This window comes from Rhinoderma darwinii, chromosome 12, assembly GCF_050947455.1.
Source record: "Rhinoderma darwinii isolate aRhiDar2 chromosome 12, aRhiDar2.hap1, whole genome shotgun sequence".
Classification (NCBI taxonomy): Eukaryota; Metazoa; Chordata; class Amphibia; order Anura; family Rhinodermatidae; genus Rhinoderma; species Rhinoderma darwinii.
The window spans coordinates 70323554-70348811 of NC_134698.1; positions in this window are offsets into that span (position 1 = coordinate 70323554).

Sequence of the window (25258 nt, forward strand, 5' to 3'; positions counted from 1 at the left end):
CTGCAGACATAGTCATATCAGCACAGATAAAATGTACCAAGATAGATAAAAACTCCTATTTCGTATGGCTAGCTTGTTAACATGTAAATAGGAAGGCAGCACTTTCCAGATTTTACTTTTTTTTCTTGTTTGCAAAAGGGCATGTTGGAAACTGACTTTGATATTTTGCAGTTCAAATAACAAGAGAAGCGAAGGATAGATTATTTTTAAGTAACACACTCTCAAAAATAGCCAGACAGCATAGCCCCCCCTTAAAGAAATATTTATATAAGCAGAAAGGTGAAAAGCAGGTGACTCATTTCCATAGGCCGATAGTAAGAATTGGATTGTGTTGCGGAGATGACGGTGCCCCCTGGCTGTATTTTTCTCCATTGATACATAATGTACAACTGAGACATGGTAAAAAAAAAAAATTGAACGCTTCCTTATACGGAAGACGGAGACGAGTGAATTGATCCGCTTTAAGGCAAAATAGAATTTCTTGCAAAAACAAAGAAAACTATCATCTTTACAGGGATAGAGTGTGTGTCTGCCTTGAAAGGAAAAGTGGAAATTAAAGTGTAAATCCTACAGCTGATACATAATGAATGGTTGGTTATTTCACAAATTGTTATCACCTTTTAACCCTATGAATAATGGCCCCTAGAATGGCCGGATCTAGATCCGTGGGGGTCTCTGGACAAAACATTTTGTGAGTTATTTTTCTATTTTTAGAATTGAATTCAGCTTAAAAACTTCAAGCTGCAGGGTGAAAGTAAAAGCATATACATTGAAATAAAATGTATACAGCTATAATATAAGAAAACACTACAAACAATAGCACAGTCTTTCAAAAATGACCATAATGTCACGGAGCCTGCAGGGGGTGGTGTGAATCCACCTTAATACCAAGGGATTTGGCGTGGGGCTAAACTAGGGAGCGGATTATAAGGGAACCCCTGGTCTTCACCCTTTCACCCCTGTACAGGCATCTGGACTTAGCTACAGGGGAACCCCAGGTCGATACCCCCAATATAGTCTTCCTTGGTGACGGCCAAAGTGACAGGTGTAGTGTCAGATAGCGTGGTCAGGTGAAGCAGAAGGTCAGGGCAGACTGCAAAGTCCAAAAGGAGTCACATAGCTAATAGTCAGGGCAGGCGGCAAAAGTTTGTCACGGATAACAAGGCAAAAGGTCAGGGCAGGCCACAAGCACGGGTGATCAAGATAAAGGCTGAGGTAAAAAACACAGGAAATTAAATAAACGAGAGCGGCCGCCAGATGCGGAGCGGGAAGGAGAAGAGCGGCGTGGATCAGGACACCAAGGAAGGGTTGAAATAAATTAAACTTTTGCAAATTTCCAGTTGCATAGGCAAATTACAAGTCATACACTAGTACTTTCGAATGATATAAAAAAAAAGAATGTTAAAAACGGAGCTAGAATTTTAAGTGTCTCGTTGATGGAGGAATTGTTGCTATTTTATCTTTTTTGCAATTACATATTGCATCAATCAGGAATATTTTCAATATAATAAAACATTTTTTTTTTTTTTTTTAAAAAGTCACAAAAATTTAATTTAAAGCAAACTTTGCAAATCTTTACAAATCTCTTCAGAAACTTTTGTACCAAATGCCAAACCTTTATAGATTGTTACGCTGTTACCACATTTAATTAAACGAAAACAAAAAATAAAATTAAAATTTGAAGCAAATTTCGCACATGTTTTGACAGATGTCACGAGCTGCTTGCACCAGTATACCTCTGCCTAACAACGAGAATGTTGAAATGAAAGCATTTATATGATAATTTATGTGTACAAGGAACAATGTTTGCATGCTTAATTATGCACATACATGCCCAATTAATTGTCTGACTGTAATTCGTTGTTTGAGAACATTTTTATTTCTTCCATTCGGCTGAAAGTCATCCCATACACATCTCACTATAGCGACTCCTCCCTCTCCAAAATACACATTCAATTTCTAAATGGAAAATTAAACAGCTCCAGATAGGGAGACATTTGCATATAATCACAGAGATGGTACATTAATCTAAAAGCCATTGCACGTTTGTGCTGCCAGTCGCAAACAAATTGTTACCTCCTGAATGCCTCAGATTGTTCTTAAATAATTATAGCATTGCCAGGGGAATGTGCAGCTGTTTTAACGTACAGATTTGCAATCGTTAACTTCCCTTAAAGGGGTTGTCTGGTTTAGAAAACCCATTTACAAATAGTCCATTAGTACATTCCCATTGTTCGGGACCTTCATGAATTAGCTGGAGCAGAGAGTGGCCAAAAAGAGCATCTCTTTCTATCTGGAGGACTCAGCTCATTGATTTCAATGGACAACATGTAATGCTTCATTTTCCCTGCGGTGGTGCTGCAGGGGAATTAAACACATGGCTTAGCTGATCGCTGGTGATTTTTTTTTTTATTGGGACCTTTCTATCAAAACTGGATTTTAAAAAGTGGATAACCCATAGAAGGGGTTGTCTTATGAACATAATCCCTTTCCATATGCCCAGCTAGGGCATATGAATGTCATCACAGAAACTCGGGACCCTCCACTGTGAGCCACAACGTGGAGCCTCTCTGGTGAACCTGGCCTGTCTATTCATTATATAGATGGACATTCATTTGAATGCCCGCCATGATTGACTCAGTAATAACAGCTGATCTCTGGGGATTAGAAAAGCCAGACCCATGGCCATAAGCTGATCACTGTACCAGTTTACATTTAAAAAGTATTTGTCTTCCATAAACAACCCCTTAAATGAAGATCTATATATGTCTATACATAAAGTCTATATAGTAATACGATGGGTTAAATAAAATAAAAACTGCAGCTAGTGATTTGAAATGCGTCGGGATACCTGATCGCTATTTACACACTCATGGGAACTCCCTCCACTGATATTATCACACCATCAGAAGATGAGGGAATACCCACAGGGACAAGACTGGGACATCCTATACTAAGAAGTGCTCCTTGGTCTAGTAACACCTAGGAAATTTCTTCTTACATTGCTGTTGATCATATGTATAAATGCTCTACCAATAAATACTCTTTTCATTGGAGGGCTGTAAATTCAATAGCTTATGATTCAATATAGAAAATATAGTCCCACAACCAGTCATAGTTTTCTTCTAATCCTTTCATATCAGTATAATCGGTCATCAGTCACACCACTCAAAAAGGGCACTCAAAATGGCCATAATTAAATTGATTGTCTTAGCCCATGGGGATACCTATACTGTATATCTGTATGTAATTGTATTAGGGTGAATTTATGCTGCCCATCAATCATAAAATGCAGACAATCCCTCAATAACGTCCAGAATAATGCTGCCGCTGCCACTTGCTAGATGCTAAGCTTGAATTAAAGGGACAGGGACTTGATTTTTTTAGAAGCACATTAGTACATATATATATATATATATATATATATATATATATATATATATATATATATATATATATATATTTATTTATTTATTTATTTATTTATATATATATATTTATATGATATAATGTGCTCCCAAAAACTATATATATATATATATATATATATATATATATATATATATATATATATACACTGAGGTGCATCCAAAAAGTAATGAGAATGATTTCCAAAAAAAACATTTTATTCAAAAAACATACAATTAGGCTGGATCACCTTCAAAGTAAGTCCCCTGGGACTAAACACAACGATTCCAGCGACACTGCCATTCTTCGTAGCAGTGCTGGAAGTCTTTATGTGAGAGGTTGTTCAAAGCCCTCGTCGCGGCTGACTGGACGCTTTCAACAGACGCGAAAAAAAAGTCAGGGCTATAGGGTAGGGATGTTTTTTGGCCCAAAAACCCCATCACAGCCAATGACATCGGTCCCGATCCAGAGCAGCCTTAGTTTTGGTGTTGAACTTTGTCCTGGGCGCTGTTCATCATCAACGGCTTTCCTTTCATCCTTGAAGGTCTTGTGCCATCTGAAAACTTGGGCTGATGACAAAGCAGCTTCCCCATATGCTGTTTTTCCAAGGTTCACGCAAAATTTAATTGCGTAAGGCTGCTCGATGCTCCTCTGCGTTTTTGTCAGTGACGACCGGGGAAAACAAGGGTGCACTTTTGTAGTGTACCCACGCTTCGAAAAGGCTCGGGCTCAACTGAGGAAGGTCCGGCCTTATACTTGAGATGCCCCCGCAACAACCTCCAGCCCTACTTCCTCACGCAGCCCTCGTGTGGAGCGTAATAAATCAATTATTCTCATTACTTTCGGGACACACCTCGTTGATGGATAGATAGATAGATAGATAGATAGATAGATAGATAGATAGATAGATAGATAGATAGATAGATAGATAGATAATTGTTACTTTTTTAAAATAAATATTTCTGTAAAAAAACACATCATCCAGACGCTGTAGAACGAGATCAGAAATGCAACCCCTTTGATCTCTCAATCTCCTTATGCACAGAGCTCATTTGAGCATAATGCAGAAGAACGAGAATATTACACAATAGCAACCTGTAATTGCCCGCTGTATCTGGAACTGAAGTTGCAGGTCTTTACAGATGCTGTAAAAATAAACATAGCTTCTTACTTCCAGAAACAGCACCACACCTGTCCATGTGTCGTGCCTGGTATTACAGCTCAGCTCTATTGAATTGAATGAGGCTGGGCTGCAATAACTCATACAACTCATGGACAGATGTGGTGCTGTTTTTAAAAAAAAAAAAAAAAAAACAATGTTTTTTTTAACCCTGGACAACACATTAAATATGAAAGCTAAAATTCGGCTGTATTATGGCCATGTTAAAATAGGCTTAGAGAGAGATCATGAAAAGAGGAGGATGATCAGGAAGTTTTGTTATTTGCTTGCACTTTATCCCTAATAATAACTCTTGAAAAAAATTACTTGTACAGGGACATACATAGAAGAGCCCCCCAGCAAAGATCAACTGGACCCCGCATGATGTTTGACGATTTTTACTACCCAGGACAGAAGGGTCTGATGTTTGTTTCCCACTCCACACCCATTTCATAACGCTTGGGCCAATTCTTTACACCCTTGCTTGCTAAAAATGCAGTTCTTCTGGAGAAGGGAGTCTTGAGCAGGTTCTTACCACCCAGTAACTAGGCCTTAGGACAACCAGGATTAGGCCCGGGATACATTTGGGCCGTTCGTCGGAGGTATACGTCAGGAGTTTTCCCGATGTAGATCTCCAACAGATGGCTGAAACGTGATGTGAATGGGGCCATGCCTTGTTGCTGCCATTTCCGCACCTTCCTCTATTCCAGCGATGCAGGCCTGGTCTCTTCTGCTCACGCCTGCTCCAGCAGAACGATGCATTCGGCGCAATGACGCTATCATTATGCATTACAAGAGACGCGCCGAATGACGAGGCAGGGTGCTGATGGTTCCCTTGCCTCGCCAGCGATTTAAATTGTATCCTCGTCCAAAGGACACGGATACAATTGAGTACAATAGTGTCCACAACCCCCCATCACAATTTTTTTTTTTTGTGGAATAAAACACTCCTGCCCACCCCCTAATGGACACCCAAACCCCTGCACCCCCCAGTGCCTAGTGGCAAATACAGGTCTGATAAGCCGCCTCTCTCCAACGGCCCATAGAAGCTGCATGATCTGCCTCTATGGTATGTACTCTCTTGTACTTGTATAAAAATGCTACAAAAATAAGTAATTGATAAAAATAAAAAAAAGATGCAAAGTAAAAAAAAAAAACTGGACCACACATTCTAGAAAATCACTACATTTGCAGTCAATAAGGGGTTAATGAGCTATTTGAATGATAACATTTTGTTGCCTGGGCAGTTATGATGAGATCAGAGAGGACGGGGCCTGGAACTGTTTTCCTCCCTAGGGCCTAATTAATTCATGATCCAGCTCGTGGAGGAGGTGTAAACTTTCCACTGTATTTCTGTCCTAAAAAAAAGCTAAATATATTTGCTTTTCCATGTGCGCCTTGGCCGTGGCAGTCTTCCATATTGCTCCCTGGCAGCCATCCTTTGTCTCCACGTTGGCAGCTCAATAATCTCATAAAGCTCTCAAAAGCCACCGCTGGGTGAATAAAAAACGACTCCGAGCTCATAATAAGTGACCATTAAAAGTCTCTTTAAGGTTTACATAAATGTGGGAAATTGGTGTGGATTGCTATAATTGAGTGATGCTTCGAATACGGACGTGTCGTGAAGAGGTTAAGATGCTTTGTTGTCTTGCTATCAAGATGACACCAACTTTATAGAAGCAGCTTTAATAATAAGGAGGAATAGAAGACAAGGGAGGACAAACCACAATTTGCTGCTGGACAATTAGGATAATTCCGGTTGAGCCGCATACATGGAGATTTGCATACAGATGAGGATATAACCTTATTGCTCAATATTTGCACCTTACAGTCCAGGAAAAAAAGAAGAAGAAAGCGCTCCAGAATTCATTAAAGATGAATCACTCTGTATCATTGCAGCTGCCGCCGAGGCTGATGTACTGTGAGAGATTGGAAAGCATGTTGCAATTTGTCACTATTATACTGTGCCGAAACATAATGGTTTGGTATTAATCTGTCCTCGAAAAGGATTTTTTGAGAGATTTAAGCTAACTGTGACTTTTACGGAGAAAATGGGAGAAAAATGTGTGATGCCTTTGTGTCGAACAGATGTGAAGTTTTTGTCATTTTAGGGCGGTGTTGCATATTTTTGACTTGGGTGCAAAAAGATAGGAGAAATAGATTTAAAGGGGAAAAATTGCAAAAACACTAAAAAACATAAAGTTGTTGTCTGCCTTGGGCAGTCAATTTTTGCTACAAAGGTCGCTCAAAAATAAGCAGATTACAGGGTTTTTTTTGCTGATAAAACCAACAGGGATCAGCTTTAATCTTTAGTTTAACCAGATAGCAAGTTTACAATTCCCCTGCAGCACCACCACAGTCAAAATGAAGCATTACATGGTGCCTATTGAAATCAATAGGCTAGGCGCTCCTGAGAGAGAATGCTCTTGGTAGCCACTCTCTCGAATAAGGGTAATAGGGTTGTACAGGATTAGAAAAAACGTCTCTGATTTATTTCAAAATCAGCACCACGATTGTCCATGGGTTGTGTCTGGTATAGCAGCTTACCTTTATTCAAGTCAATGAGGCTGAGTTGCGATACCAGCACAGTCAATGGACAAGAGTGGAGCAGTTTTTGGAAGACAATCAGATCCTTTTGTTTTTATTCTGTACAATAATAAATTCATGAATAAATGCATTAGGCCAGAGTGCATTTGGTGACAGAGGACGACAACTCCTGATGTTCACTCTTGTGGCAGGGCACTGTAATTTCATTCAGTAGAAGCGCTGGTGACACTTATTCACACAGAAGAAATAGGGCAGTGAAGGCATCAAGACTGCCATCAGGCTTAAATCGATTGTCTAATCAGTGACCAGACCATTTTAGAATGCGGCAACTAGGGCGATTAGCTGATCTCCCCGGTCCCATTCCCGGCAGACAGTTAAATTCGCCAGGGAAGCTGTGGCCAGCCAGGCATATAGTATTACATGGCAGCTATTCATCGGAAGATAAGCAAAATGATTATACAATGAATGGTCGTTAGAGATGAGCAAATTGATTCTACACAAATCAAATTTGGTGCAATTTTTTCAAAAGTTTAGAATTTTGCCGAAATCCCAAACTTTTGGGGTATGTGGTGCACGAATTGTGTCAAAATGTTACCGATTACTTAAAAGGCTCACACAACCTTTGATGGGCTTCCCCATAATGCCTGGCATGCAGACTATGCGAAACGCCCTGTGGTTATCCCTCCCTCTTGCACAGCGAATCATGAGGGGTATAGGTGGATGACTTATATCCACTATTAAAAACCATTCCATGAAACAATACTGGTTGGATACAGTCCCAGAAGATGTCAGACACAAGTTATTAGGGCAATCGGTGCACTTGCGGTTCTTGGCGAATTTATTTCGACCCCAATATTTGATCACATTGAACCCAAAATAAATTTCAGAAATTCGCTCATCTCTAATGAACGTCCTTGTAATACAAGGAAAACTCGAGTCCACCAAAATGGGAGCAGAGTAGCCCCTTTATGATGTCTACTAATGGGCATACTCACTATGTGGTTCTCGTGTAAACAATTGTGGGGCACCATTAGCGTTACTAGGTCTGGGCACTCAGAACACAGCGTTGTCTTAAAATCACGACCAGGGTTGGTTTTTTGAGTTGTGGTCATGGTAAAACAAGGGTTGGGGTCTAGGGTTAAGGCTTGAATTTAAAAAAATTGCATGTGTTTTTGTTCCATCATTGAGGTTCGTGAACAGTCACTAGCCATTGTAGTGGCCCCAAAAGATCTGCTAACAGGCTACCCTTACATATATATATAGTATATTCAGGAAAAAAAAAGTCATCAATAAACCCGCAACCTGCACTATGTATGTATAGTAATAATATCAATACAACATAAATAACAGCTAAAGATTTAAAAAATGTCAAAGCATTTTACTTTTCCATCACAATTCGTACGGGCATCATGACATTGTTATCTCCAAACCCCCAGAATTACAGTTCATTAAGTGCCCATCGCCTGTGACTAATGTAGTGAACTCCCTGAAAGTTCTCGCCCGACGCTTGAGTAGACTTCAGAGCTGTTATTTATATTCATCAATTTTATACGCTGATGTTCGGGCGATGGGTTCAGCTGCAGCTTTTTTGGGTCATATGGATTTAATATCTCTTTGCAATATTGAGCTTTTTTTTTTCTCTTGTCCCGAAAATTAGGTTTAGTTTAAGTCTTAATCAGGTTACATTTCTTCTGGAGGTAATTACATTGATTTAAATCTGCTGAATGTATTTTTTGTGCTGGGAATTAGGGTAAACATACTTGGGTTAATGAACTTCTCCATCTTAATCTTCTATTGGACCTGTCACTGGTCCTTTTTGTCACTTCCCTTTGTCACTGAATCATTTAATCAGTCGTCCCAGTTCCGTGTGACCTCATGTTCTTAACTGCTGTCTGATCTCTGCTTTCCACTTCATAGAGACAGGACTTGTCTGTCTCGATTTAAAAAGACATTATCAACATAGTAGAGAAACACACACGCTCTATGGTAATTATAGAAATGTTCTGCTTCATATATCATTAAAATCAAAGATTTGTAATTTTTTATTTATTTTTTGTCTCGGAGAGTTAGATAATTTGTTTTGAGTGACTACCTACTAAATACAAATGGATAGTACAAAGATGTATATAGAGGAGAGGGGGCTCCATAGCAAAAAATAAAAATAAATAAATAAATATGAGCCCCCTTACAAGTGCTGGCTCATGCCACTTCAACTTTGAAATTGGCCTCAGACGGATAACTTGAAGCTCCGGGGCCCCAATGTAAAATCTGTAAAAGGGACCCCCAGCTATTATGTGTCATTTATAATATTAGTGTCTTCTTAAGTGGCAGAGGTTTTTTTGGGACTGATCTGATTGCAACCTCTCAACCCCCTGTAGCTATGCCCCAGGAGGGCCCAACACTTCCTCAACCCCACTTGGGCCAGTAGCCCCCTTATATTGCGATGTGTTTATAGAGTGAGGTTGTGAAATGCTGATACACACCTCCCATAGGAAGGAGAATAACGCTAACCGAAACTGGAACCATCTCTCTTTACAGTCCTCACAGTACCACAGTGGCTGCTACCCTTAGGACAGGTAGAGCAGTTAGTCCCTGAGTCGTAACTTGAAGCTCCTGGGCCCCAATGCAATATCAGTAACAGGGCCCCCACCTATCTTGTGTCATTTATTATATTGGTGTCTTCTTAAGTGGCAGAGGGGTCTTTAGGTTTGGTCCAATTGCAACCACTTAACCTCCAATAACTACGCCCCAGGAGGGCCCAACACTTGCTCAACCCCATTTGGGCCAGTTGTCCCATTATATTGGGATGTGTGCGGACAGGGCCGGCCTTAGGTTGGATGGCGCCCTGTGTGGGACTCTATTGCTGCCCCCTACACAAACCAAAACGTAACCAAATATATAGACACGCACATACTGGAATATATATACTGTACATACATAAAGACAGATATTTAGACATACAGGCAAATATACATACACACATCTGGAATATATAAATACAGGTAAATATATAGACATACAGACACATATACACAAACACACACTGGCAGATAAATACACAGACAGGAACATATACAAATACATAAAAGGCACATATATAGAAGCACAAAGACACATTCACAAACAGACCCATATATACCCAGTACAGATAATGTAGTAGATGTTACCTGCAGTCCTATGTAACACCACAGATAACACATAGTGATAACACTCTGAGTAAAGATAATGTCGTAGATTTCATGTGCAGCCTTATGTAACACCACAGATAATATACAGTAATAACTGAGTACAGATATAGTAGTAACGTTAACTGCAGTCCTATGTAACACAACAGATAACACAGTGATAACTCTCTAATGTTGTAGATGATAACTATACCCACAGCCACATATAAACACACACACATAGGCATATATTTATAAGAGCAGAAGAATATATAAGGGGAAGCAGGGTTTATAAGGGGCAGCAGAGTATATAAGGGGCAGCATGGTTTGTAAGGGGCACCAGGGTTTATAAGGGCAGCAGAGTATATAAGGGGCAGCAGAGTATATAAGGGGCAGCAGGGTATATAGGAGGCAGCAGCATTTATAAGGGGCAGCAGGGTTCATAAGGGGCAGCAGGGTTCATAAGGAGCAGCAGTGTATAAAATGGGCATATGGGTATATAGGGGCAGCTGGGTATATAGGGGGCAGCAGGGTATATAAGGGGCAGCAGGGTATCTAAGGGGCAGCAGAGTATATAGGGGCAACAGGGTATACAAGGGGCAGAACGTTATATAAGGGGCAGCAGGTTATATAAGGGACAGAAGGGTATATAAGAGGCAGCAGGGTATATAGGAGGCAGCAGGACATATAGGGGCAGCAGGGTATATAAAGGGCAGCAGGGTACAAAGGGTCAGCAGGGTATATAATGGGCAGCAGGGTATATAGGGGACAGCAGGGTATATGGGGGTAGCAGGGTATATAAGGGATATCAGGGTATATAAGGGGCAGCAGGGTAAAAAAGAGACAGCAGGGTATATAAGGGGCAGCAGTGTATATAGGGGCAGCAGGGTATATAAGGGGCAGCAGCGTATATAAGGGGCAGCAGCGTATATAAGGGGCAGTGGGGTATATAGGAGGCAGCAGATTATATAGGGGAAGCAGGGTACATAGGGGAAGCAGGGTATATAAGGGAAGAAGGATATATAGGGGCAGCAGGATATATAGGGGCAGCAGGACATGTAGGGGCAGCAGGGTATATAGGGGGCAGCAGGGTATATAGGAGGCAGCACAGATATCTTTGTTTTATCTGTTCTACTTTAATATTGAACACACACTTTTACAAAGAGACATAAACACACACACACACACACACACACACTGTAACATATACACATACAAACACAGAGACACACTGTATACACACAGAGACACATACTGTATACACACAGAGACACATAGATACTCACCATCTCTCCTTGCTGACAGGATCACAGGTTTCTTGCAGGACGGGCTGTGGGCGGAGCTTCATCCTCTTCTTGCTCCTCGGCTCTTATTTACTCTGTGTGTGTAACTCAGAACAGAGCACAGAGTAGAGGCAGAGCCCAGTGGTGCCCCCTACATGCTGGGATGGTGCAGCGCCCCGTGCACTTGCACAGCTCACACACCCCTAAGGCCTATGTAACACCACAGATAACACACAGTGATAACACTCTGAGTACAGATAATGTCGTAGATTTCACGTGCAGCCTTATGAAACACCACAGATAACATACAGTAATAACTGAGTACAGATATATTAGTAGCGTTACCTGCAGTCCTATGTAACACAACAGATAACACAGTGATAACTCTCTGAGTACAGATAATGTTGTAGATGATAACTATACCCACAGCCACATATAAACACACACACACACACACACACACACACACACACATAGGCATATATTTATAAGAGCAGAAGAGTATATAAGGGGAAGCAGGGTTTATAAGGGGCAGCAGAGTATATAAGGGGCAGCATGGTTTATAAGGGGCACCAGGGTTTATAAGGGGAAGCAGAGTATATAAGGGGCAGCAGAGTATATAAGGGGCAGCAGGGTATATAGGGTATATAGGAGGCAGCAGCATTTATAAGGGGCAGCAGGGTTCATAAGGGGCAGCAGGGTTCATAAGGGGCAGCAGTGTATATAATGGGCAGCAGGGTATATAGGGGCAGCAGGGTATATAAGGTGCAGCAGGGTATGTAAGTGGCAGCAGAGTATATAGGGGCAGCAGGGTATACAAGTGGCAGAAATTTATGTAAGAGGCAGCAAGTTATATAAGGGGCAGCAGGTTATATGAGGGGCAGCAGGGTATATAAGGGGCAGCTGGGTATATAGGAGGCAGCAAGATATATAGGGGCAGCAGGGTATATAAGGGGCAGCAGGGTACATAGGGTTAGCAGGGTATATAAGGGACAGCAGGGTATATAGGGGCAGCAGGGTATATAAGGGGCATCAGGGTATATAAGGGGCAACAGGGTATATAGGAGGCAGCAGGGTATATAGGGGCAGCATGGTATATAAGAGGCAGCAGGGTATATAAGGGCAGCAGTGTATATAAGGGGAAGCAGGATTTATAAGTGCAGCAGGGTTAAAAAGGGGCAGCAGTGTATATAAGGGGCAGCAGGGTATATAATGGACAGCAGGGTATATAGGGGCAGCAGGGTATTTAAGGGGTAACAGGGTATATAAGGGGCAACAGGGTATATAAGGGGCAACAGGGTATATAGGGGCAGCATGGTGTATATAAGGGGCAGCAGGGTATATAAGTGCAGCAGGGTATATAAAGGGAAGCAGGATTTATAAGTGCAGCAGGCTTAAAAAGGAGCAGCAGGGTATATAATGGGCAGCAGTGTATATAGGGGCAGCAGGGTATATAAGGAGCAGCAGTGTATATAACGGGCAGCAGAGTATATAGGGCAGCAGGGTATATAGGGGCAGCAGGGTATATAAGGGGCAGCAAGTTATATAAGGGGCAGCAGGTTATATAAGGGGCAGCAGGGTATATAAGGGGCAGCAGGTTATATAGGGGAAGCAGGGCATACAAGAGGCAGCAGGATATATAATGGGCAGCAGGATATATAAAGGGCAACAGGACATATAGGGGCAGCAGGTTATATAGAGGTGGCAGGGTATATAGGAGGCAGCACAGATATCTTTGTTTTATCTGTTCTACTTTAATAACACACACACACACTGTAACATATACACATACAAACACAGAGACACATACTGTATACACACAGAGACGCATACTGTATACACACAGAGACACATAGATACTCACCATCTCTCCTTTCTGACAGGATCACAGGTTTCTTGCAGGACGGGCTGTGGGCAGAGCTTCCTCCTCTTCTTGCTCTTCGGCTCTTATTTACTCCATGTGTGTAACTAAGAACAGAGCACAGAGTAGAGGCAGAGCCCAGTGGTGCCCCCTACATGCTGGGAGGGTGCAGCGCCCTGTGCACTCGCACAGGTCACACACCCCTAAGGCCGGCCCTGTGTGCAGAGAGAGGTTGTGAAATGCTGATACACAACCCCCATAAGAAATAGGACAAGACTAAACTGAGCTGGAACCATCTCTCTTCACAGTCCGCACAGTGGCTGCTACCCTTGGGAGAGGTAGAGCTGTTAGTCCCAGAGGCGTAACTTGAATCTCTTAGGTCCCAATGCAAAATCTGTTACAGGGCCCCCAGTTATCATATATTCTTTATCATACTGGTCTCCTTATATGGGACAAAAGGACTTTTTGGTCTCCTCAGTCTCCTGGGCCCGGGTGGAAATCCAAACTCTGCACCCCCTATAGTTAGGCCCCCCGGTTAGTCCTATTCTTTGAAATCTGCTAACATACAGATCAGTCCATCCAGTGATTATAGCCACTCATTCTATCATCTTGTGATAATTATATTTGCTTCCCTGAAATCATTTAGATACACATTGAAGTGCCGTATTATCGAATATGCCGGACTGTAGGACTTTTGGGTGGTTTGGGCAGTCCAACAGGTCTTGATAATAAATCCAAGTAAATGTATTAATCTGTTGACTTTACATCCACTACTGTAACACTGGCAGCCACCATTTGCCGCTATCCGGCTTCCCCCAGCTGTCGCCAGCATAGTTTTCCTGTGCGCCAGCATCCTTCTCCTCCCCAAGGACGCCAGCATGTACTATCCGCTGCTTGGTGTCCTCTTAAAGGGCCAGCATGCACCACTAGAATCCTCCCTAGCCTATCCCTGTGCACCCTGTCGTATTTAAATCCGTCCTGCCCTCCTTCCTGTGCCTGAGCATTGTTGTGTCTACCTATGTTCGTACAGCAAATGGACCCTTGTTTCCTGTTTCCTTTTCCTGTTTCCAGTAACTGTGTTTGTTCCTGAGCGAAGTCTAGTGTTGGAGTTGAGTTCATCCTCACTGCCACGCCAAGCATCAAGTGTCATCTGCCATGCTACTTGTCACCTGCCATGTATCATCTCTGATACATCTCATGTCTGTTAGGACTTTCATACAGGTACTCTTGTGCTAGAGAATTTCATTGACCGTAGTTGACCAGCTATGGCAGAGCAGCCTAGTGAGTCCACATACCCTCAGAGTCGTGACAACTACTACAGGCTTCCTATGGTGGGTAGGAATGTCTGCATCATGACATGATCACATTCGCACTGACATCCGGACATTGCGTCATAAGAGGTCTGTAGCAATTAATGTCAGTTCCTACATGGGAAATGAATAGATAATTAAATATATTTTTAGCAGATCCTTTACCTATTATTAGGACCTACCGCACCAGCTACTGAAACTCCATTAGTCCTGACAGCCCAATGGACCGCCTGCTGGAGTGTTGGGTTTGTGTTATGATAATACGGCATGGGACTATTTTTTAAATTTCCAGACCATCAGATGTCGGATTAATATAATTCTCCTTTTTTATTTATTTTATTTTATTGTTATTATTATTATTATTATTATTATTATTATTATTACTCTTATTATTATAGTTTCTCTTTACCACAAGAAAAAGTATTTAATTTTGTGTTACTATTTTTATAATTCTGTCAACATTAGATCGAAAATTCATGATTAGATATGGATACATATATATTAAAAAATATATATTTATTTTTCATTTATTTCTAATGGTGAAAAAATATTTATTAAAATGTTTTTTTTTTTTAATTCCACTAAACCTGAAATTTTATTTATTTTCCTTTTTAATGTCTTCAATTCCGAGAGCTTAAAAATTTCAGCAGTTGTTAAAAAGTCCCATCTTTGTTCCAGACATATAAAAAAAAAATCTTCTGTGATTTCTGGTGGTCCATAAGTCTTAATGCTTTCAAGATAATCAACCTTATTCGGCCATAAATTTCGAACCTCCATAATATTCACTTCATGGTAGTAATTCTTCTTTCTCATTTTCTACAGGGCTGATTGCAAGCGACAGATAGAGGTCCTATAATCTTTTAATTTATCACTGCAACATTTTTTACAAACCCCGAACTGATTGCAGTAAATTCTCGTCATGGAACAAAGATGCAAATGATCAATACCAAAGCTTCCTTTACACCAGTAATGGCAAGTGGGAAGATTTACAGCTGTAGGTGAAAAGGACCTGCATTACTTAATTGACCGGCCCACAATGGCTGACATGTGTATATATGTGTGTGTACCTTGGGCTGTGCGTTGGGTATGGAATTTTTCTGTGTCCACCAAATAATCAGTTAGGCCTGATTTGATTTAGATTAATAGTTGTATATTTTATCAAGCCCATGCAGAAATCCTTGGGAAATAGTATCAGCCCTTGTAAACGTAACCATCTGCTGGTGATCGAGCAGATATTATTGGTTGTTTTCCCAAGAGTGGGTTCAAAATGCCACTGACCGAATACAACGTGATCCTGTATAAATTTGCCATGGAGGGGGCACTGTTTGTTTGACATTTGTCCATATATCTACAATGTGTATATTGATCCCTATGTCCCCATCCCCACCTTAGAGGATAACCTGGATCTGCTCCTGAAGACCAAACGTTGAAGAGATTCTGTCATGGTGGGACCTCCTGCTTCTATGTAATGACCAGGTCTGGAGATTTAGACCTTGAGACCTCGGCCATGTAAATAAAAACTGTTACAGGTTGGTTCCCAGGATACACGGAGAAAGGACCAACCGCGTGGCACAATTCACCTATAACACCCACCTTTCCCATGACCTCGGTTAGGGTCGAGGTGCTCGGCTGGCCCCTGGACTTTGGTGCCCCTAGGTTGATTTTCTGGATAATGTCATCTAGGTTGGAAATACAGTTTCTAAGGGTAACAGTCCAATAACAAGTTCCAGGAAAGAGAACAAGGACTTCTTATGTAATAAGGGATCGGCAACTGAGATAAAGCAGCGTTGGGTACGTCGTACAGTTTCGGAGTTCAGGAGGGTCGTCAGACAATCCAGGGTTCAGTAACGTTGATGTAGCAGGGTTGGATACGTCGTACAGTTCCGGAGATCAGAAAGGTAATATCGGTGATGTAGCAGGGTTGAGTACGTTGTACATTTCCGGAGTTCAGGATGGTAGTTAGACAATCCGGGGTTCAGTAATGGTGATGTAGGGGTGTTGGGTACGTGGTAAAGGTCCGGATTTCAGGAGGGTTGTTAGACAATCCAGGGTTTAGTAACGGCGTGCAGTACAGAGGAATAATCCAAAACAATAGTCAGCGACAGATCCAAGGACACATAACACAGGTAAAAACGAGCAAAATTAATAGCTAAACCATTTAGAAAAAGAACCACTATAATTGGCACTGATGCCAGTGTGCTGGCACTTTAATTAAGGCGCCTAGCACTCTGACTGGTCGATTGGCCATCAATGTTAAAGTGGTTATCCAGAATTAAAAGACGTGGTTGCTTTTTTCCGAAAAAACAGCCGCTCCATTGTAGTGAATAGGGCTGATCTGCAATACCACTCATGACCTGCGGACAGGTGTGGCACTGTTTTTTTTTTAGAAGAAAGCAGCCACGTTTTTCTCAACCTAGACAACACCTTCTAGACTGGAAAACTCACTTAGATGCTTTAAGACTTGGCATCTAACCAACAGGAGAAACAGAAGCTCTTTAAAAAAAAAAATCTGGAAGCATTCACACTTTTTTGTTTGTTTGTTGTTGTAATGTCCTTCTAGTATAGTTTTTTATAGTCCCCACAAAATAGAAAAAGTAATCCCATCTGAAAAGCAAATGGTCCCTTTGAACGGTCCCCAGGTGCTGTACTTCAGTACTTAGTGCATGGTCTACATTACCTTTATAATATGCCCTGTATACCATGCCTATATATTGGGTATTGGCAGGACATATGGAGTTAAGTGGCCTGCTTCTCATTGTTCTCCTATTCCTGCTTTTAGTATCAACACTTCTTGTTGGATTCACTAGCAGGAGAAATAGCACCTTGCTGATGGTTTCCACCATGAAAACCAAAGGGAATTTGCTATAAATGAACAAGCCTGAAGTCTGGATCCAGAGTCTTTAACCTACAGGCTATAGCAAAAGCCATGGATATTATGGAACACAACACATCCAATGCTTGTGTCTTAACCGATATTACTAATAAAGAATAAAAAATACATTGTATAAAACCCATCATCGGCTTTTCAAGAGGCAACCCTTTAAGAATTTTTCCTCAATCAATGTTCATTAAATCTTAATTTTATCCTTTTTTTTATTTTTATAAAATCTCCCTTCTTTAAACTCACATTTTTCTCAGAGGTAAAACCTTTACCTTCCACTAGGTGGCACTATGAGTAACTGGATGTTTCATTTGCCCCCTTAACTGTGCTGATCAACATGATAATGTCTTAAAGCTTAATCTTTACACGTACATTAATTTAAGAGATTACATTCTCACAAATCATGAGTGAATTTTTGAATATTTTTGAAATACGTATTTTAACTATGCAGCAAACTATTGAATATTTAGCCATTAAAAAAGAGGGATGTGTTGAATTAATAATTTTGACATTCAATTTAACAACATGCAGCATCAATGTTGCCAGCTTGAGTTGCCAATTTCTATCAATGACTAAAAATTTGCAAATTAATTTGTAGAGTACAAAATGCTAAATAATTAATTCACACAACCAGGGTTTACATAGGATCTTGTCAAGGGGAGAGGGGTTCATAGCCATGAATAGGCAACTGCATGGGGAAAAAAACACATGGACACAAACATTTGATGTCAGTGTTGTCATGACAAAATGCATAAATAATAGTCATATTGTACATCCAAACTGTGGCACCATACAGTGGTCCTAAACAATGCCGCCCTACTGTACATCTAAAAAATGCTATCCACTGTGTACCAAAATAAAAATTGTCCACTGTAGACTTAAACAACACCGTTCTACTGCACAACTATTTAATGGCGCCATACAGTACACTTAATGTCACCCTTCTATACACCTAAACTTTACATCTAAACAATGCTGTCAAATTGTAACTTTAAACAATGCCAAACTTAAACAATGCTGCCATACTGTACACCGAATCAATGGCGCAATACTGTGCACTTAATGTCACCCTTCTATACATCTAAACTCTACATCTAAAAAAATGCAGCCCTGCGCCGCACCTAAACAATGCTGTCAAATTGTAACTTTAAACAATGCCACCCTTAAGAAATGCCGACCTACTGTACACCCAAACAATGCAACCCACCGTATACCAAAATAAAAATTGCCCACTATATACTTAAATAATGCCTTCCTACTGTACAACTAATCAATGGCGCCATACTTTACACTTAATGTCACCCTTCTATACACCTAAACTTTACATTGAAACTATGCTGCCTTACTATACTCATAAACAATGCTGTCAAATTGTAACTTTAAACAATGCCAAACTTAAACAATACGACATACTGTACACCGAATCAATGACGCCATAATGTGCACTTAATATCACACTGCAATACCTTTACATCTATACAATGCATGTGTTGCGACACACCTAAACAATGCTGTCAAATTATAACTCTAAACAATGCCTTCGTTAAACAATGCCGCCATACTGTAAACCTAAACAATACTGCCATACTGTTCACCTGCAAATACTGCTATATGATACATCTTAAAAGTGAAAACACCATGTACATAAAATCTACTCAAATATTAATTCCAAGTGGTGCTGAAATAATGCCTCCAGATACAACCCAAGTAATACTATCATACAGTGCCCAAGTAATACTGTCATACAGTACCCAAGTAATACTATTATACAGCGTCCAAGTAATACTATTATACAGTGCCCAAGTAATACTATTATACAGTGCCCAAGTAATACTGTCATACAGTGCCCAAGTAATACTGTCATACAGTGCCCAAGTAATACTATTATACAGCGCCCAAGTAATACTGTCATACAGTGCCCAAGTAATACTATTATACAGTGCCCAAGTAATACTGTCATATAGTGCCCAAGTAATACTGTCATACAGTGTCCAAGTAATACTGTCATACCGTGCCCAAGTAATACTATTATACAGCGCCCAAGTAATACTGTCATACAGTGCCCAAGTAATACTGTCATACAGTGCCCAAGTAATACTATTATACAGTGCCCAAGTAATACTGTCATATAGTGCCCAAGTAATACTGTCATACCGTGCCCAAGTAATACTATTATACAGCACCCAAGTAATACTGTCATACAGTGCCCAAGTAATACTATTATACAGTGCCCAAGTAATACTGTCATATAGTGCCCAAGTAATACTGTCATACATGCCGAAGTAATACTGACATACAGTGCCCAAGTAATACTGTCATACAGTGCCCAAGTAATACTATTATACAGCGCCCATGTAATACTATTATACAGTGCCCAAGTAATACTGTCGTACAGTGCCCAAGTAATACTGTCATACAGTGCCCAAGTAATACTATTATACAGCGCCCATGTAATACTATTATATAGAGTCCAAGTAATACTGTCATACAGTGCCCAAGTAATACTATCATACAGTGCCCAAGTAATACTATCATACAGTGCCCAAGTAATACTATCATACAGTGCCCAAGTCATACTATCATAACTGTAAATTTAGGAGACACATCTAAAATACACAAAAACTATTGTGTACAAGTGTTTAGAAAAAAAATACATACAATTTGCTGATTGGTGACTGTGATTTAGTGCAATTTTCACCATTGTTCGGTGGTCTTACATGAACTGCGGTATATACTGTATGAACACATCCACAAATATAACCATGACTACTTAGTGGCGTCCCATTGTTCAGCAATTCTCCAGTCATTGTCACTCTCTTTAACAGGTTCTTTTAATGCTCGTGAATGCTGTAATAAGCATGGGGTGTGATTGGTGACCGTCTTAGCAGGGTGTTGGCACAAGTGATGAATAGGACACAATGAGCGTTGTGCCAACACTGTGATGTTATGCTAATGACACCGTGTATTTAACAGCCCGCTGAAAATATCATCTGATCAGATTAAAGGGAAAGCGAGAGGGAATAGAATAGAATTATCTCCCATTATCAAAGTGAATTCTGATATAAAGTAACTTAAACTTCCTGGAAATGGAACAACTCAACGCGATACCCATCAGAGAGGATGCTGAGTGTATTCAACCTCTAAGTCCACACAGTTTGGATTTTTGTCAACGCCACTTATCCGTCATTTTCTTCTCTGAGCGATAATGCAGAAAGAGCTTTAGGTATTAGTACACAGATGCAAGCCACACATCAGGAGTGAAATTTACTGTATAATCCATTGAGCTGCCAGGCGGCTAATACCGTCCTTTTCTCATCTGACATACTCAGGTATAACTGTTTAATGGAAGCTGTAATATAAAGCAAATACAATGTTTTTTTATTACTTTTTTATGTGTTTTTTGTAGCCGGATAAATCTGAAATCAGCTTTGTTTACCTCAAAAGAGAAATCCACTGGACTCTAGTTATATTGATTTATTTTGTTATATAAGAGGAGCTAAGGGACTTTTATATTAAAACTGCCTGAAAATTCACTTTATGGTGTAGATAGTAGATGTAGCAACTGGAAAAAAGGACTGATTTAGGCCAGGTTCAGCGGGCTGTAACGCAACTACATCTTAGCATCCGTACTAAGGCTGTTAGAGTATGTTCACGCCGTAAAGGAAAACCCTGTGATCAGCCCTGTGCGCTGCAGGTAATTGCGGCCGAAAAACCTCACCAAATTGGTGTCCGGAATGTCCGCTGCACAGAAAAAAAATGGCGACGCGTCCCTCTGACGTCCTGACGTTCTGCAGCCCTGGGATGACATTTAATCCCATGTGATCGCTGCTACCTGTGATTGGCTGCAGCGGTCACATGGGATGAAACGTCATCCCAGGAGGCCGGCCTGGATGAAGAAACACAGAATTCTGGGTAAGTATAAGATTATGGTTTTTTTTCTGAGTTGCATTTTTTGCAGCGGAATCACAAAAAAATGCAACATCTGCTACTTATTGGGGGATTTACCTCCCCAATGAATTCTATAGGGAAAACCCACAGCAAATAAGCAGCGTTTACGCAAATACAACTGATATGCTGCGGATTAAAAAACTGCACCACAGATTAATTTATGATCTGAGATCTGGTCTGGGGGTCTGGTCCGTAGTACAGTATTAGCAGAAACTTCTTGTGCTGCTGTACAGGCTCCATGCATACGACTCTGCCGGATGTGCTTTTAGACACAGTAGGCCTGTGCCTATAGATTGCTCTGGTAGAAGGGTCGCTGCACGGTATGTTTTCATATGTAAATTATATGCATGTATATGTTAATTAGGCATTTATAGTGTTGTGTGATTGGAGGGAGGACACCTAGGGAGGGACAAAGGAAAGGTTGCTGAAGTTGCCAGATGTTGTGAAAAGCATACCATATTGTTCTGCTTTATTTTGGAAGAGCAGATATACATTATAAAGCCATAAACATCTTGAGGCGTGGCCTACTTGATGGGCGGAGTCTAAGGAGCCAGACAATCTGTGCCCACATGTTCCTGAGATGTAAATCTGGCACTGGCTGCGGTGGGTATGAGGCCACAAGCCGGGTTCACACTTGTTTTATTTTTTCATTATGTTTTTGGGATCCGCAACTGATCTAAACCGATCGAAAAACTCACATTGACTTAAGCTACAATGGAAAAATTGATCATGATCGATCCAGTAAAAAAGCTGATCATGTCAGAACTGATGAGAACTAATGCAAACTCATATATTATATTCCATCAGCTTGAGTCACAGAGAAATTAATGGATCACTGGAAAACGTCTAAGTAGAGACGCTTCATGGGCTAGTACGTTTCTACAGGCTGACACCAGAGAGCAATAGTTCAACTGCTAAAGATTGTGCGAGAGGCACAACTACTATAAGGGCATGTAAATGAGGGTGCTGCAAAACCTCCTTTGTCTTGCGGAAGCAAGGTCCACTGTGGTATCAAGTATGGAGAAAATTGGAATATAAACCAAATTCCGGCCTTCCCTACACATTTCGAAGATGAAGAATCTTTAGTGTAATTGTGGATATCGGCCACAAGACTGTTTTATTGAAATAAAATAGTTAAATGTAATGTGTTTCAGGCTAACATATACCTATTGGTCGGAAGAAAGGGTTGTTACCCCGAGATTGATGGCTCCGTCACAGTTTATTCTGCATGGCGGCTCTCCTGTCCACCCGATGTGCCGGGAACAGCAAAACAGTCCCATTGCCTATTAATAACCACGTTCCTCTACATGTTACTGGGAATGCAAATCAGTGAGACAGAGAGGAAATCATTTAGTTTTATGGCTCATTCCTATAATAATAACTGCAGAGTAATATTCTACTGTGTACAGAAAACGGTCGCCTGCAGAAACACAACTTTATACTTCTGTCAATATATATTTCTAAAATACAGCAACTTATTCAGAATCTGGGCCATCAGCAGCTAAACTGCATAATTATCCTGTACTGTTTCCAATAACCGTGTAATAATGGCGGAGAGTATTTATGTGTGATTTCACCCCAGGCCTCCTATTTTGCGCCATTTTATATCCCACAATCACCATTTTGCTCCAGTTCTTCTTGTTAATACAATTTCTTCTATAACAAAAATAAAATATAAATAAGGGAAAGGTTTTATAATTATACAATGGTTACATTTTGGAGAATTTTCTAAAATAAATTATCTGTATAAATAAGTAAATAAACTCCAATCAAATGTTAAAATTTTTCTAAACTGTTAAAATTAATAATATTTTATAGCGGGTGCCATACATTCGCTGTCCATAGTGCGCAGTATTATAGAAGTTATATTCTTGTACATAGGGGGCAATATTATAGTAGTTATATTCTTGTATCTATGAGGCAGTATTATAGTAGTTATAGTCTTGTACATAGGGGGCAGTATTATAGTAGTTATATTCTTGTACATAGGGGGCAGTATTATAGTAGTTATATTCTTGTATATAGGGGCAGTATTATAGTAGTTATATTCTTGTACATAGGGGGGCAGTATTATAGTAGTTCTATTCTTGTATATAGGGGGCAGGATTATAGTAGATATATTCTTGTACATAGGGGCAGTATTATAGTAGTTCTATTCTTGTATATAGGGAGCAGTATTATAGTAGTTATATTCTTGTATATAGGGAGCAGTATTATAGTAGTTATATTCTTGTACATAGGGGCAGTATTATAGTAGTTATATTCTTGTATATAGGGACAGTATTATAGTAGTTATATTCTTGTATATAGGGGGCAGTATTATAGTAGTTATATTCTTGTACATAGGGGCAGTATTATAGTAGTTATATTCTTGTACATAGCGGGCAGTATTATAGTAGTTATATTCTTGTACATAGGGGCAGTATTATAGTAGTTATATTCTTGTATATAGGGGCAGTATTATAGTAGCTATATTCTTGTATACAGGGGCAGTATTATAGTGGTTATTTTCTTGTATATAATGACAGTGTTATAGTAGTTATATTCTTGTACATAGGGGAAGTATTATAATATTTATATTTTAGCACATAGGAGGCAGTATTATAATATTTATACTTTCGTACAGAGGGGATAGTATTATAGTAGTTATGGTCTTGTACTTAGGGGCAGTATTATAGTAGTTACATTCTTGTCCATAGGTGGCAGTGTAAGCAACACATGCAGAGCTATAGAGATTTTTTTCGACATTTTATGCCATTAGTCTGCAAATATGCCAGAAGAGACTGGATTAGGCTGTAATCACTGGCGTAGCTATAGGGGTCGCAGCGGTCGCAATTGCGACCGGGCCCCGAAGCCAGGGGGGCCCACGGCCCCCCGCACCACATCAATAGAAAGTTACTATAGTAACTCGGGCCGCGGGCCCCTGTTACTATAGTAACATACTTTACTTACCTTCCTGGTTCCGGATGGCAGCGGAGGTCCTGACGTCAGGCGCTGTGCGCAGCGCATGACGTCACAGCGCTATGCCGCCGCGCACAGCATCGAGACGACAGAACTCCCGCCGCGGCCGAAGAGGAAGGTAAGGTAAGCCCTGACTGGCGGGGTCGGACTCCCGGGACCCGCCAATCAGCTGTTTTGAAGGGGCCGCAGCACTCGTACGAGAGCTGCTCCCCTTCATTCCGGTCACACTGTGAATCGGTGTCGGCGATTCACAGTGTGAGCGAGTAGTGAAATGAAGGGGAAGCAGCTCTCATACGAGTGCTGCGGCCCATTCAAAACATCTGATTGGCGGGTCCCGGGCGACACATCAGCTATTGATGGCCTATCCTGAGGATAGGCCATCAATGTTTAGGGACTGCACAACCCCTAAGCCTACGATGTAGCAGGCTTAGGGGGCCCATGAGACAGGATCACAGATTGTGTGATCCTGTCTGCTGGGCCCTGTATCTAAGCCAATCACATGGTAGGCTTAGATACATGGCCCATGCGTGATCCTGTCTGCTGGGCCCTGTATCTAAGCCTACCACACTGTAGGTTTAGATACAGGGCCCCAGCACACAGTAATCTTATACTGTATAAGATTACTGTCTGCTGGACCCTGTATCTAAGCCTACCTTGTGGTAGGCTTAGATACAGGGTCCCACAGACAGTATCACACATGGGCCCTGTATCTAAGCCTTAGGGTATGTGCACAGAC